The following is a 16,330-nucleotide window of genomic DNA, read 5'->3' on the forward strand; positions in this document are numbered from 1 at the left end:
TATGATAGGTAGTAGGATTCTAGAAAGAATAACAGAGAGACATGGAATGTGCGTCCAGAGAACCTTGAAAGTGGCAGGACAGGTAGATAAGGTGGTCAGGAAGGTAGATGGGATACTTTCCTTGATGAGCTGAGACCTAGATTATCAGGGGCAGGGAAGTTATGCTAGAACTGTATAAAAGTCTAGATAAACATAGCTAGAGTGCTGTGTACAGTTCTGGTCACTGCATTGCAGGAATATGTAATCACATCAAAGAGGGCACAGAAAAGGTTCCAGAAGGATGTTGTCAGGAATGGAGAATTTTAGCTATGAGGAAAGATTGGGTTGGCTGGGGTTGTATTCTTTGGAACAGTGGAGGCTGAAGGGAGATTTAACTGGGATGTACAAAATTATGAAGAGCCTGGATAGAGTGGATAGGAAGAACCTATTTCCATTAATAGTTCAACAAATTTAGATCATAACCTCTGCCCCCATTTTGTTTACATGTATATTTGCTGGTTTGTTTTTCTCTCTTGCTTCTATCTTAATTCCTACACTTGTGTTTGGATGGCTGCTACCCTGCCACTTGCACATCACCTAGAAACATCTTTTGTTTCTTTACTTGTCCTATTACTACTCTCTTTGCCTTTTCACCATTTAATCTGTCCTACCCTCCACCCTATCACAGACCTTTCCTTTAATTCTTCTTCCCACAATCCCCACCCCCAACACCCTCTCACTAGCTCAAAACCTACTGCATTGCTAACTTTTCTCAGTTCTGATGAAAGATCACAGATATGAAATGCTAACACTGTTTTTCTCTCTCCTGCCAGACCTGCTGATTATTCCCAGCATTTTCTGTTTTTATTCTATCAGTGGAGCGGTCAATAACCAGGAGGCAGAAGGAAATTGGTGGAAGGATTAGAGAGGAGCAACCTCCGTGCGTGTGCAGGATGACGTAGGGCAAGCTCCCAGCATCATCCCGCACGTGCGCAATCTTCAAGTCGATGGGTGTGTGCGGGTGTTGGACCCTCGCCCACTATTAATTAAAAGGCCACTTAAGGCCGTTAAAAAGACAATTGTTCATGATTTTATGTTGCCCGTGTGATTTTGCGCTCGTCGCACGGGCAAAACGGGTAGGCCACTTTTTGCAAACCCTAATCCATGGGCAGATTAAAAGGGGCAGCAGCATTGCCATTGTGAGCAGTGAGAAGTTTAGGAGATGGTTTGCTGCTGCTGGCCTATTTGAACTTGACAGCTTCATCTCTGTTTGGGGCCTCATTCTTATCATTTCCAGGCTTCATTACAGGACTCATTGGTATCTCCTAGGCCCCCTGAGGATTCGGACCGTGTGAACCCTTCTAAGTATCAGACAGCCTTCCCTTACCCTGGTAATGGGGATTGTGGTCTCCACTGGAGGCACCTACTCTGAGGAGGAAGAGAGGGGCAGAAGGGAGAAGAGGCCAGGTGTCCCAATCCAGGAGAGGGACCTGTGGGAGGAGAGGTGTAGGCACAAGAGGTGCAGGGCCAGCAGGTAGTCCAAGGCGGAAGGGGCAAAGAGGACACCACTATCCTGATGCCAGGGTTTACAGGCTATGCAGCTACCTCAATATGTCTGAGGTGCAATGCCGAAGGAGGCCCTGCCTCTCCAGGGAGACCATGACCTCCATTTTCCAGATGACTGGGCCTGAGATCAGCTCCAACTGTGTGGGTAATAACTCCATGTCAGTGGCTCTGAAGGTCACAGTGGCCCTCAACTTCTATGCCTCCGGCTCTTTCCAGGGGTCAGTGGAGGATCTGTGTGGAGTCTCCCGATCAACTGTCCGCAGTTGTGTCAAGCTGGTGACAGAAGCTCTGTTCAGGCGGGCACTGACATTTATTCATTTCCATATGAATGAGGCCCCGCCAGGCTGTGTGAGTCAGAGGCTTCACTGCCATTGCTGGCTTCCCCCGCGTCCAGGGTGCCTTCGACTGCCCACATGTGGCCATCAAGGTGCCAGCAGCTGAGCCCGGTGCCTTTGTCAACAGGAAGGGCTTGCACTCCATGAATGTGCAGGTATTGTGTGATCACAGGATGCAGATTCTGCAAGTCTGTGCAAGGTACCCAGGCAGCTTCCATGACCCATACATCCTGAGACACTCCCAGGTGCCGGGGCTCTTCAGTGCTCCAGCCCAACTGCTGGGTGACAAGGGCTATCCATTGAAAAGGTGGCTTATGATGTCTTTCCGCCGCCTAAGAAAAGAGGCAGAGCAGCATTACAATAGGAGTCATGCCTCCACAAGGGCGGTGATAGAGAGGACCATAGGACTTCTCAAGATGCACTTCTGATGCCTGGAACATTCCCGGGGAGTATTACAATAGCCCCCAGAGTGGGTGTCACTGATAGTGGTTGCATGCTGCGCTCTCCACAATCTGGCACTGGCAAGGGGGGACCCACTGGAGGAAGAGGATCTTGACGCAGCTCCACAGGCCACAGAGGATGAATCCAGTAGTGAGTTAGAAGAGGAGCACGGTGAGGAGAACGCTGATGGGGTGGAGACAGAGTTCAGTATCCCTCAGGGAGGCAGGGACACCAGGGGCGCCTTGATCCAAAGCTCCTTCAGCTCAGCTGCTTCCACCTCACGCCAGGGCTGCTGCCTCCATCCAGGATGTCCGAAATGTTCCTGACATGTGAACCCAAAGCCCACTCAGTCCCTGTGCAATAAAATTTAGAGCCACCCACGTCCAGCATTACATACTGGCGTACCCTGCACCAAAAATAAAATTGAAGCATCCTCAGGCCATTATGGCAAAAGCAAAATTTATATAATTTTCACACTCAAAACAAATTAACATTACCATCTCTGGTTTTAATCCCACACCAGTAAACATATAAACAAAACATTACAGGACAGAAGATCACCTGTGAAAGCCCCTCTTGTTTTCATGGTGCCTTAAAATTACATTTGCGGGCGCTGCATCTTGGTGACCACCACCGCCGCCCCCCCCCCCCCCCCCCCCCCCCACCCCCTCACCGGCAGTGGCATTGGAGGCAGTCTGCTGACTCTGCTGCCTTGTCATCCTCTGGCCAGTGGAGCCTGTGCCGGCTCTGCCTGGGAGGGAGCGGGCAGTGCCAAGGGCTGGCATCTCTCCAGTCATTGCAGCCTCATCAGATGCCACGGTCACTGGCAAAGGGGCGAAGGAGCTGCTGCCGTCATCCAGAGCGCCCTGAGAGGGGCCCGCAGAGACAACAAACAGCTCATGCACCAACATGAAGTTGCTCTGGACCTCCCTGCTCACCATTGATGGACGGGCACCTTGCTGGGATAGTGGCTGCCCAATCCATCTTCCACAATGACACTGACCACCTGAGGTCATTGCCTGTGTGGGGACTTGCAGGTCCGAGCGCAACACCAGGAACCCCTGACTCTGTTCCTGGAGCTGCCTCTCCATGAGAGTTGCCACTCTCTCACTAGAGGAGGCAGTGCGCTCAGCTATGAGGGTCAATGCAGTGCTCATGCTCCGCATGGACTCCTCCACAACAGAGACCATGGCACACAGACCTTCATGGATCTCCGTCAGATCCTCCTGCACAACCCTCTGGACATCCAGCACCCGCCACCTAATGGGTGACTCTAGAGGCTCATCATCTGCCTTCAACTGAGCATCATCCTGGTCCCCAGCAGTCTTCCGACTGCTGGTGCCCTGGGCACTCTCTGCCTACGCCTGCACCTCAAGTGTGCGTGAAGTGTCCTCACTGCTCTACACACCGATCTAATGCCCACCGAGGTGCTGGTATCTGTGCTGATGCCTGGTTCAGAGAGTGGGTGTGATGCAGGTGCAGCTGAAGCCTGACGGTCCTCTGGCATCAGTGGTGGCTCTTCGGAGTCCTGCAAGCAGTTGCTTGCTAGCAAACCTAAGGAGCACAACGACATGCCATTAGTTTAAGTCATCACACTGTCACTGTGCATGCCAGGCTCCCTGGTGAGACAATGGAGATCTGCATCATGGTGCCATCGTCTTTCAATGATCAATGGGAACTCCAGTTTTAAGACTCCCATCAATGAGATTACACAAGAATGATTGCATAAGCTGAAACTCTCACCTCTGTGCACAGCATTCTTACCTTCGTCAGAGCCCCCTGCCTCTCCACGATCGGCTGAACGAGGTGGGTGGCGGCACTCCAGCTCTAAGGTGTCCAGTTAAAATATCGTTAATATTCAGAGGTTTGGGGGGCCTTTTTTAAAAATTAATTCATGGAATGTGGATGTCGCTAGCTAGCAACCAACATTTATTGCCCATTCCTAAATGCCCTTCTTCAGAGGGCATTTAAGAACCAACCACATTGCTATGGGTCTGGAGGCACATGTAAGCCAGACCTGGTAAGGACAGCAGATTTCCTTCTCTAAAGGACATTACCGAATCAGACGGGTTTTTACAATAATTGACAATGATTTCATGGTCATCATTAGACTTTTAATTCCAGATTTTTATTGAATTCAAATTCTACCATCTGCCGTGTTGGGATAGAGCGGGCCTTAATTGGCCAAACAGAGTGAAATCGCGGTCATGGGCCAATCATGGTCGGGGGCCTGTTTCTCGATCGCACCCACCTGCCAAGGGTAAATTCGGGCCTATGTTTCTGTGGACTGGATTTTACAGTTTTTTGGTGGGATGAGGGAACTAGAACGGAAAGTAAGTGATCCATTCACTCCTGGCCCCACTGTCTCAGCACGATGAACCAAGTACCACATATCCAATTAGTGGCTGTCTGACGGCAAGGCAGTGCGAAAGGGGGGACTCTGCACCCAATCAGGCATCTAGGCCGGGACATCATGTGGGAGAGGGGTTATGCTGTGAACAGGAAGTTGGTCATGGCCACCAATTTAAAGGCCCCTTGCCCTCTCAATCTCTCCTTATTTCTTGTGGCAGGCTCAAAAGAATGATGAATTAAATTTTAAAAACTTACTAATGCTGCCACCTTCACCAGCAGATTCTGCTGTGACATGCAGCCATTTTGCTGTTGGAAGGCCTTTCTTCCACCCTCATGCCGCCTCCCCATATCTGGCATAAAGCACTCCCAAACTTTTTAAAAAGTGTGTAGAATTGGCTCTTTAACAAGCTCAATAACTTGTTAATTGGTTATTTTATACATATGCAGGATGCCACCTACCCGACTTGGGGCCATAAATCTAGCCCTATGTTTAAGTACCCATTTTGATCCTTTAAATGCTCAAGATGTATATGAATGACACCTATGATTCACCCACGACTGAAGTAAAATGATATATTGGCCTGAGTCCCTAAGCGATAAATGTTGGGATTTTACCAGTTTCATCATTTTGAATTAGCTGTCCTGTCAACGTCTTCATGGGTGCTCCCAGTCCCAACATATTAAATCAAAATCTTTTTTTACAAATCCCTCTGGGTCTTTCTTCACCCTACTTTTGGAACTCCCACAATGTTCCAACTTATAAGTTACAATCTGCCAACTTTAACCATCTGTGCATTACTATCTTCCCCCTCCCACCCCATCTCACCCCACTTGTGTTTTTTGCTCATGTTTATTAGCAACATAAGTGGCTTGGTCCAGATTTCTGGTTGATCGCGAAGGACAAGACACACCTAACAGCTCGTCTGGAATGCATAAAATTGATCCTGTAATTCAATGTTCTCTGCAATGTATAATTTGATCCAATCAATATCAGACAAGAGGCTTCAGAGCTTGTCGTGCTGCTATGATTGATTAATATGACTGTGGAAGGTGCAAATCATGTGAGAATGGTTAAATGGTAGACTGCACAAAATGGAGCTGTGGTTAGCTTTGTGAAGATCCGCTCTTACCTAATGTCCTGCAGTTGAAATTATAGTCATCTATGAGTGGTAAAGTTAAAGACTACTGGCCAGAAATTCAGCCATGTAGTGCTGCATTGAGCAGTGATTATGGAGACTGACCACTGCTTTCCAGGGAGCAATGTGCCGCCAGTTGCTTTGTGCCCGCACATTATTGCAGCAGAAGGGTGCATGCAGGTACGTCCCTTGCACATGGGGAAAGACTTTGAATCAGCACTATCCTTATGTCACAGAGCCAACCAGCTGATGAGACAAAAGGATTCCAAATTTGGACCATGTAGGTCCTGTATTTGCTCATTATCCTTCAAAAATAATCTGAAAGGATGCAAGATGGAGCCTGTATTACCATTCCCCAAAGGAGAGCACTGAATGGAATGGAACCGAGAAACTGGGTACATTGGTTGACCTGATAGACAGCCTCCTGGACAATCGCTGTCAAGGAGTGTGGATGAGTCTGGCTCCAATTTGGTAGAGGACATGGAGTAGAATTGTATGAAGTGACTTCATAAACTGAGTTTGTTACAGTGGAAATTGTTCCTAGTTCACCTACTGAAGGGATCGATTTTATACTGGCTAATGAGTTGGCAGATTTGGGAGTATTAGCATCTCCAAGGGCAGAATTTTATGGCCCCGTTTCAGCGGGGACGGTGCCGTAAAATGCAGCGAGCCGTTAAAAGCCCCATTGACTTCAACGGGAACGTAAAATCCCGCTGTCGTAAAATTCTGCCCCAAGAGCTTTGAGAGAACTGGCTGAGATGAGAAAAACTGAGATTTTGCATGAGGAACATCCTGGATTGTTCCCCGATTGCATGGTAACTAGGTATCAGGCTTGAGAAGTGGAATCAATTGAGTGGAAGGATAATTCAGGTATTCGATTAGACAGGACCTTTTTCAGGAATTTGAATGAGGTTAAAGAAAATAGCAAAGATGAATCATTTAGCTGAGCTCCTTGATTGAAGTCCAGCAGGCAGACTCTGGTTTGTGGGGATTGTCTTAGATAGCGTGTTCTATGGAAGAATCAGAAAGAGTCCATGAATGTTATTACCAAAAAATAACCTATTGACGATGAAGTGAAGGCCTCCTCAGAGACTAGCAGATGTGAAATGGTCAGTTTTTAAATTTAAATTTGAAATTTTAAGAACTGCCTTGAGATTCCGATGGCAGGTCTTTTAGGAATAAAAAAAAACTCAGGCTAAAATAGTGAAGCACTTTTAGTGGCCAGGATTGCATGGAGATGTGATTGAATTCTGCATGTCAACTGGTTAGGAAGCTCCAGTCGTCGATTAAACCAGCTCCATTGATCCTATTGCGTGCTTTTGATGAGCTCTTTAGTAGGGTTCTAGTGGATTGTGTGGGATTCCCACCCCATTCAAAACAAGGTATCAATACCTTTTAACCATTGTGGATTTGTTTACCCGATTCCCAGATGCACCCTCAAGAGAAATTACTGCCAATGTGGTAATCGATGGTATGTATTACTCAGAAAGGTTCAGTCTGATCAGAGATCAAATTTCATGTCACAAGTATTCCAGGAAGCAATGTGTAGTTTAGGAGTAAACCGGATTAAATCAGTCTCAGAGGGCTTTGGAAAGATGCCACCAAACCTTAAAAACCTTAATGATTAAAGCTTATCGCCTTGAATATCCCAAGACTGGGATAAAGGAATTCCACTGTTATTATTTTCCATTAGTGATTCACCTAATGAGTCAACTGGTTTCAGTCCCTTTGAGTTAGTCTATGGACATGAACTAAGGGGAAACTTAAATCAATTAATGAGAAAGTTATGACCCAGAAGGAAGAAATTACTCTCTTAGATTATGTGCACAGGTTTCAAGAAAGACTGTCAGAAGCATGTGCAGGAGCTTGGGAACATCTTAAGATTTCCCAACAAGTAATGAAAAACCAAGTAGATAAGAGAGCTGAAACCCAAGCTTTTAAACCTGGGGATAAAGTACTTGTTCTGTTACCTTTGCTGGGGGAACCACTGAAAGATAGGTTTAGCGGACCTTATTATGTTAAAAAGAGACTCAATGAGTTAAACAATGTAATTAGTATCCCAGACAGAAAGAAATATCAATGAGCGTGTCACATAGATATGCTGAAACAGTATTAGGGAAGCTGGTCAACAATGAGTGTACTCCATGTAGTAAAGGAAAAAGATGGTGAATACACTTGAGCGTTCAAATGATGAGTCAGAGATTGAAAGTTCTCAGATCTAGTAATGAAATTAGCCAATATGGAGGTGTTAAAAATTTGGATGGAATAATACACTATCTTCTAGAGAAATCTTGGGGTGACATAGTCAAGCTGCTAAAAAAAAGAGTCAGTACACATAGCTAGACCAGAGTGAACCCCTTTAGCTATGCATGACATTGATGTGGGAAATGCCTTACTGACTCAATCCTAGAAAATTGGCTCAAGTGAGAAAGGAAATTGAATTTATGCTGGATAATGATATCATTGAACCAACTTAAAGTAGCTGGAGTTCTCCAGTTGTACTGGTACCAAAACCTGGTGGATCACTGAGATTCTGCATTGATTGCAGGAAAGTTAATGCTGTAACAAAAATTATTCTTATCCAATTCCCCAACATGAGGATTGCGTTGATAGAGTTAGAAATTCAGACTTAGTGAGCAAGATTGATTATCTAAAAGGTTATTAACAAGTTCCAGTAACAGATCACACAATAAGAATGCCCAATTCTAAGTCCTTTAATGAATTAGTGGACCTCGTGAAAACATATTTCCAGCCGTAGCCATCCATAACAATGCAGTGGTTTAAGTTTAATTCCAGAGTTAGGGCTTCAGGAGAGTCCATCGCAAGCTATAGAGCGAAGTTGAAGCAGTCGACATAACACTGCGAATTCGAGGACACACTAAATGATAAGCTGTAAGACCGATTAGTTTGTGGAGCTCGTGACGATGCCATTCAGTGCCATTTACTTGCAGAGGTCGACATCGATTTGAAGTGCACTCGCCATGGAAAGTGCTGCGAAAGTCTCACAGGCTTTGCACAACATACAACATGGCTCTGTTCTTCACGTGGGGTGCGAACCAACTGCTGCGTGTGGCGCAAAAACCAGAGACCTAGCAGCAAGGTGAGAGGCAATGACCACTGTTAGAAACATGAAAAGACCGAGTAGAAACATTTTGGCAGCGACTCCAAGGTTAACTTGTCATAGACATGGGGGTAACCACGGACTGGATACCTGCAGATTCAAAGAGGCAGAATGCCATTACTGCCATAAGAAAGGTCACGTAGTAAGGCAATGCAGGGTGAAGTCGAAACAACCCATAAAGCAGCAAACCAACATGATTGAATTGAAAAGTACAGCTGCTGATACCAACATTTATTCTCTGTACAACATCACGGCTGTAAAAACTGAACCTATCACTGTCACAATCCAAGTGAATGGGAAGCCACTAATATTGGGCGTAGAAATGGGAGCCTCAACCACAGTGGTGGGAGAGCACACATTTAAATACCTAAATGAAGGTACCCAGCCACTGAGTCTGCAGCGGACAACCACTAAATTGAAGACATACACTGGAGAATCTATGCAGGTAAAGGGCATCACCACAGTACCAGTGTCTTATAGGCAACAGACAGCTCAGCTTCCAGTGATCATAGTGACAGGAGGAGGACCTAGTCTTCTGGGTCGAGACTGGTTACAGAAAAATCAAGCTTGAATGGTCTAAAATATTTCACCTAAGAAGAAGAGGATTCCCTGAACTGCTAAGGAAATATGACAGAGTATTTTGGGGTGAGTTAGGATACCTCAGGTCAGACTTGGTTCCTCTGGAAAATCATGAAGGGAAACAAAATGAATATAGCGCCACTCTGAACAAACTGAAGAAACAGCTGGCAGAGAAGACTCAACAATGTTCAATATTCCAGGAAGAAGCTAAGAGATACAAGAAAGAGATTGAAGAATCAGCTGAATGAAACAAAAGAGGCATAAGAAGGAAAAGTCATAGAACTTTCCAAGATGTGAGTAGATAATGAATCCATGGGTAGCTCAAATACCATACTGAACCAAGTTAAGATTTCACCAGAGGGAAACATGGCCAACTGTGAAATCAAAATGAAGGACAAGGCAAAACTCTGTGGCAAACAGAAAAAGAAAAGACAGAAATCAGATTAGAAAAGGCTAACATGACATGAGAGCACAAAGAGCTAGGATGAAGAGCATTGGATACCAGAAAAACCAATAATGGGTTTACTCAGTGAGGATAAGGCCATTTCCGCCTCAACTCCAGCATGATGCTACCACCAAACTCATCTTCCCCTCAGCCCCCTATCAGCATTCCATAGGAACCGTTCCCTCTGGGATACCCTGGTCCAGTCCTCCATCACTCCAAACACCTCATTCCCTTCCTACAGCACCTTCCCATGCAATCACAGAAGGTGCAACACCTGCCCCTTTACCTCCTCCCTCCTCAAGGCCCCAAACACTCCTTTCAGGTGAAGCAGCATTTCACTTGCACCTCCTTCAATTTAGTCTACTGCATTCACTGCTCCCAATGCGGTCTCCTCTACATGGAGAGACCAAACACAGACTGGGTGACTGCTTTGCGGAACACCTTTGGTCCGTCTGCAAGCATGACCCAGACCTTCCTGTCATTTGCCATTTCAACACTCCATCTGCTCTCATGCCCACATGACCGTCCTTGGCCTGCTGCAATGTTCCAGTGAAGCTCAACACAAACTGGAGGAACAGCACCTCATCTTCCGATTAGGCACTTTACAGGCTTCCAGACTTAACATTGAGTTCAACAACTTCAGACCACGAACTCTCTCCTCCATCCTCACCCCTTTCTTAATTGCCTTTTTAAAAATTTACTTTTATTTTTTATCCACTTATTTTCATTTTTATTCATTTGTTCATTGTTTTATCCCTTTTTTACCCCCTTTTTATCCCTTTCTCTATCCTTTTTCCCCAACCATTGCCCCCTCCCCCTACCCCACTCCCAAAAGGGCCATCTGTTACTTGTTCTATGCTGTTATTTCCAGAGTGCTTACCCTTGTTCTGCTACTAACACAGTCTTCTTTCTTATCTTTATGCAACTATCAGCACCTCCTTTAGCCCTTACCACTGCCACTAACACTCCCTTTGTCTTTTTGTCCATGACACCTTTGTCAATCTCTCCTTAGCCCCCACCTATCGTTGGCCTTCTATCCAGCTTCACCTGTTCCACCCCCCTTAAACAGTATAAATTTCATCACATTTCTACTTCTAGCTCTGAAGAAGAGTCATACAGACTCAAAACATTAACTCTATTTCTCTCTCCACAGATGCTGTCAGACCTGCTGAGTTTTTCCAGCATTTTCTGTTTTTATAGCAAGAATGCATTGTTGGGCTTTGATATTATCTGCATATGAGGATGCCTTTATGCAGCGTCCTGCCTTACATATTGCAAATGTGGATGCACTCAGTGTTCTCTTGTTACCAACTATCATTGTACATGCTCCAGTGCCACAAGATGTTGGGCTTGTACTGAATTTCTTGGATCTTTCACCTGTGTGTGCGAAGCAAATTAGAAATTGGATGAACAGAGATCCAATTTAGTCAAAAGTCAGAGACCTTGTTTTGCAAAGGTGGTCAAACTCACCTGTATCTGAAGAGATGAGACCATTCCATGCCTGAAAAACAGAGTTAAGTTATCAAGATGGAATTTTGTTGGGGGATCAAGAGTTGTCATCTCTTCACAAAGAAGAGAACCATTCTTGGCGCTTCCAGGCAAATCAAAGATGAAAATGTTTGCGCGAAGCTATGCCTGATGGCCAGACATTGACAGTGACATTGAAAGCATGGCCAGACACTGTCTCCAGTGTCAGCAACAACAGAAGTTGCCTGTTTCAGCTCCACTGCATTGGTGGGAGTGGCATGGTCGACCCTGGGTTAGACTACATGTTGATTATGTAGGTCCATGCTTAGATACCATGTTTTTGTTGATCATAGACGCACATTCTAAATGGATGGATGTATACAAAGTCAAATAACCAACATTGAGCGCAATTATTGAGAAGCTGCATCATTGTTTTAGCATACATGGCTTATCGGAAATTATCATTTCTGATAACGCTACAGTCTTTACCAGTAGACTTTCAAAATTAATGAATTCAAATGGAATCAAACATATTAAAAAAGCTCCTCATCAAATGGTTTATCTGAAAGAGCTGTGCAAACTTTCAAATCTGAAATGAAGAGGTTATCCGAAGATACTCTAGAAACTCGACTTTCCCGCTTTCTTCTCAATTATCGTACAATGCCTCATTCAACTACAGGTTCAACACTGTCTGAATTATTGATGAAACGCTGCCTACACACAAGGTTAAGTCTGGTGTTTCCAAACTTTATGGGGAAGGTAGGAAGGACTCAGAATAATCAAAAATTGAATCACGTTATTCATAGCAAAGCTCGTACATTCACAGTATTCATGTGGAATTTCGTAAGTGGACATTGTTGGGTTCCTAGAACCATTGTCTCAGAGACTGGCCCCTTATCCTTCCAGGCAGAAGTGGAAGACAGAATTGTTTGAAAACCTGTGGAACATATTCGTGATAGAGAGACATTCCAGCAACCAACTATTCTGCCTGTGATTAATGTCGAACCATTAATCCCTGAAGAGACAGATTGATCTAGAATAGACATGTCTGATGTCTCTATCGAGTTGCCTAACCCTGAACTGCCATTTTCTAATGATGTACCTTGTGCTGCAGTTCCTGATCATGTTGATCCTGTGGAAGAACCTCAAGTGGCAGAGCTATGCTGTTCTAACCAAATAAAGAAAACAGCTTGTAGTGATTAAAGGTATAGTCTTTTCCTACTGTCTATCAGGGGTCACGTGATTGTTCTTGTAGACTCCGACATATGAGCCCTAAGTGCGAGTAATCCGGGGGACATGGCTTTCTAGTGAGGATCTGGTTCCAGCATGTAGCTTCTGAAAGAGCTCTCCGTAATAAAGTTATCTGTTTCAAGTAGCAACCTGTCAGGTATATCAAGTAATGACATTTGGTGACGAAGATGGGATAGCTCTAAAGCTGCACCTTGCCTTGTGAATGTGAATACATCAGTTCTTAAGAGAAAAAGAAAAGCATACTCACTTGTGGTGCCACTCTTTGGCAGAATCGACCCTTATGATGAGTCTATGGAAGACTGGAGATAGTATGTAGAGTGCCTTGGTTTTTATTACATGGTGAATAAAATCATCGTCGAGTAGAAGCAGAAAGCAATCCTTTTGAGTGTACGTGGTAGCAAGACATACAATCTCATCTGCAGTCTGATGGCCCCAAATGCGCCCAATTCTCAATCTTTTTATGAATTAGTCGACCTCGTGAAGACACGTTTTCAGCCGAAGCCATCCATAATAATGCAGAGGTTTAAGTTTAACTCCAGAGTAAGGGCCCCAGGCGAGTCCATTGCAACCTATGTAGTGAAGTTGAAGCAGTTGATCGAACACTGTGACTTTGGAAGCACACTCAATGACATGTTGTAGGACCAATTAGTTTGTGAAGTTCACGACGATGCCATTCAGCGCTGTTTACTTGCAGAAGTTGACATCGATTTGAAGCACGCCATGGAAATAGCGCTAGCAGTGGAAAGTGCTGCAAGAGAGTGACAGGCTTTACAAGATCGCAACATGGCATTCTTCATGTGGGGTGGGAACTTACTGCTGGGTGTGGCACAAAAACCAGAGCAGTAAAATGAGACAGCCTCTGCTGCCAGAAAAATGAAAAGGCCTAGTGGAAGCATTTCAGCAGCGACTCCGAGGTTAACCTGTTATAGATGTGAGGATGACCATGTACTGGATACCTGCAGATTCAAGAAGGCAGGATGCCATTACTGCCACAAAAAAGGTCACGTAATAAAGCATTGCAGGGTGAAATCGAAGTAGCTCATAAAGCAGCAAGCCAATATGAGTGAATTGAATAATACAGCAGAACCAGAAGCTGCCGATATCGATATCTATTCCCTACACAATGTCAAAGCAGGAAAAATTGAACACATAACCGTCACAAGGCAAGTGAATGGGAAGCCACTAATAATGGAGGTAGACACAGGAGCATTGACCACAGTGGTGGGAGAGCACACATTTAAATAGCTAAATTAAGGTACCAAGCCACTGAATCTGGAGCAAACCACAGCTCAGCTGAAGATGTACACTGGAGAGTCAATACAGGTGAAGGGTACCTGTGTCCTATAGGCAACAGACAGCCCAGCTTCCAGTGACCATAGTGATAGGTGAAGGACCTGGTCTTCCTAGGCTGAGATTGGTTACAAAAAAATTAAACTCAACTGATCTGAAATATTTCACCTGAGAACAGGAGAATTCTCTGAGCTGCTAAGGAAATATGACAGTGTATTTTATGATGAACTAGCAAAGGTAAAAGCCTTGCAAGCAAAAATATATGTAGATTCTCAGGCGACACCCCATTTCTTTAAGGCCATGCCTGTGCCTTATCCCTTATAGGAGAAGGTGGATGCAGAACTGTGCCACTTAGAAAAACTAGACATCATCCAACCAATCCAATTTTCAGGATGGACAGCACCCATAGTCCCAGTGGTGAAAGCTGATCAAGCTATACGCATTTGTGGGGATTATAAATTGACCGTGAGCAAGGCAGCCAAACTAGATAAATATCCTATTCCGAGAATGGACAACTTGCATTGGAAAACTAGCTAGAGGCAAATCCTATACCAAACTGGACATGAGCCATGCATACCAACAGCTAGAGCTGGATAGCATGTCTAGAGGGTATGTAGCCATCAATACACACAAGGATCTGTATCAATATATGCGCCTACCCTTTGAAGTATCATCTGTCTTTGCAATCTTCCAGAGGACAATGGAGAGTCTTTTGCAAGGGCTTCCCCGAGTAGTAGTATACCTAGATGATGTCCTGATCACAGGATGAACTAAAGTCAAACGTTTGGCCACCTGGAAGAGGTGCTCAGAAGATTCTTGGAAGCCGGTGTACAATTAAGAAAGAAAAATGTACTTTCCAAGTGCCCGAAGTTACCTACCTGGGTCACCAGGTAGATGCCATGGCATTGCGTCCAGTAGAAGAGAAAGCTAGAACAACCAAAGAGGCACCCCCTCTGTCCATTGCATCTGAACTCAAGTCTTTTTTGGGCAGGATCAATTATTAAAGCCACTTTTTGCCAAATTTGTCAAGTGTTAGTGTCATGAAAAGATTAATGTCTATAATGTTATTGGAAATTATTTTTTAAAATAGAGTTTGGTGGTATCTGTGTCTATGTGTGTGTATGTGTCTTAATTGGATTAAAGCCAGCTAGTCTAGAGGCTTTGATAGGCTGCCTGTTGCCTATAGGACACAGGTACCCTTTACCTGTATTGGCTATCCAGTGTACATCTTCAGCTGAGCTGTGGTTTGCTCCAGATTCAGTGGCTGGGTGTCTTCTAGGTACTTCTACCTAGAAAGAAGTAGGTTTGAAATGGTAATTAGATAAACATGGGGAAGTTTAGAAACATAAGTGTCAAGGGGCAATTTTCATTTTAAATAAAGCATTCAAAAAAATGGGTGAAATTTTGCACCTAGCTAGGAGGTGCCAAGCAATGTGTTTATTTTTTTCAGCTTACTAATAAAATTGGTGGAATCAAAGGATGTTGTTGTTAGAAGAGGTAAAATTAAAAGCCTAGGGATACAATGGAAAATTTACATTCAAAGAGAAAGGAAGGTATAAAGGAGAAAGATGATTGTGTGTAAACCAGAGGCATTTTATGATCCATCAAATGTGAGAAACCTCCAGCCTCTAAGCCTCAAGCTGCTGTCTACAAAGACCCAGAGCTGAAAGAAACTCATTTTGAATGCGACCGTCCAGGGTGTGCTCTGCCAGGTGTCTCTTTAAATCTATGAGTTTTACTGTTGCCTTAATGGGGGTGTAATTGAGAGTCAGATTAATTAGGGGATTTTTATAGTTATTATAGTAGTAATTTTGTAGACATATGTATGTGCTTACAATCTTTCTTGTATTAATAAATGTTTAATTAAGTTTCATAAAACCTTCTTGAGACTCGATGGTTTTATTACTACTGAATTCAAAGCCTGCATCACGAAACATATAAATTGCAAAAATGGGTTATGAAAGTTGTTTCAAGTTTCCCTCTGAGATTTTTACAACTCAGACCTTACCATCGGCTGTGTCATAATAGTTAGCACCTTTACACTTGTTGTTAAATAAGAATCATCGTTAGTCATGTAATGTGCAACAAGAAGAAGCCTTTGTGAAAGTTAAGAAGCTATTACATTCATCATGTCTACTGGTACATTATGACCCATCAAATGAATTAATATTAACCTGTGGTGCATTTCCTTATGGTGTGGGAGTGGCATTGTCACACAGGATGGAAGATTGTTCCTAAAGGCCTATCAGCTATGTCTCCAGAACCCTTTCTACAGCTGAGAAGCGTTATTCCCAACTAGAAAAGGAAGGTTTATCAGTGATATTTGGAGTGAAGAAATTCCGCCAGTATCTGCATGGACGACATTTCA

At 44.3% G+C, this 16,330-nt stretch overlaps 1 long non-coding RNA gene across 1 annotated transcript in view; it reads right to left on the reverse strand.

Moving 5' to 3' along the window:
* LOC144683762 (uncharacterized) overlaps window positions 1-16,330 on the reverse strand; it is a 1,025,508-nt gene that overhangs the window by 419,350 nt on the left and 589,828 nt on the right. The window lies entirely within an intron of this gene.

Source organism: Cetorhinus maximus, chromosome 1 (assembly GCF_964194155.1).
Source record: "Cetorhinus maximus chromosome 1, sCetMax3.hap1.1, whole genome shotgun sequence".
Lineage (NCBI taxonomy): Eukaryota > Metazoa > Chordata > Chondrichthyes > Lamniformes > Cetorhinidae > Cetorhinus > Cetorhinus maximus.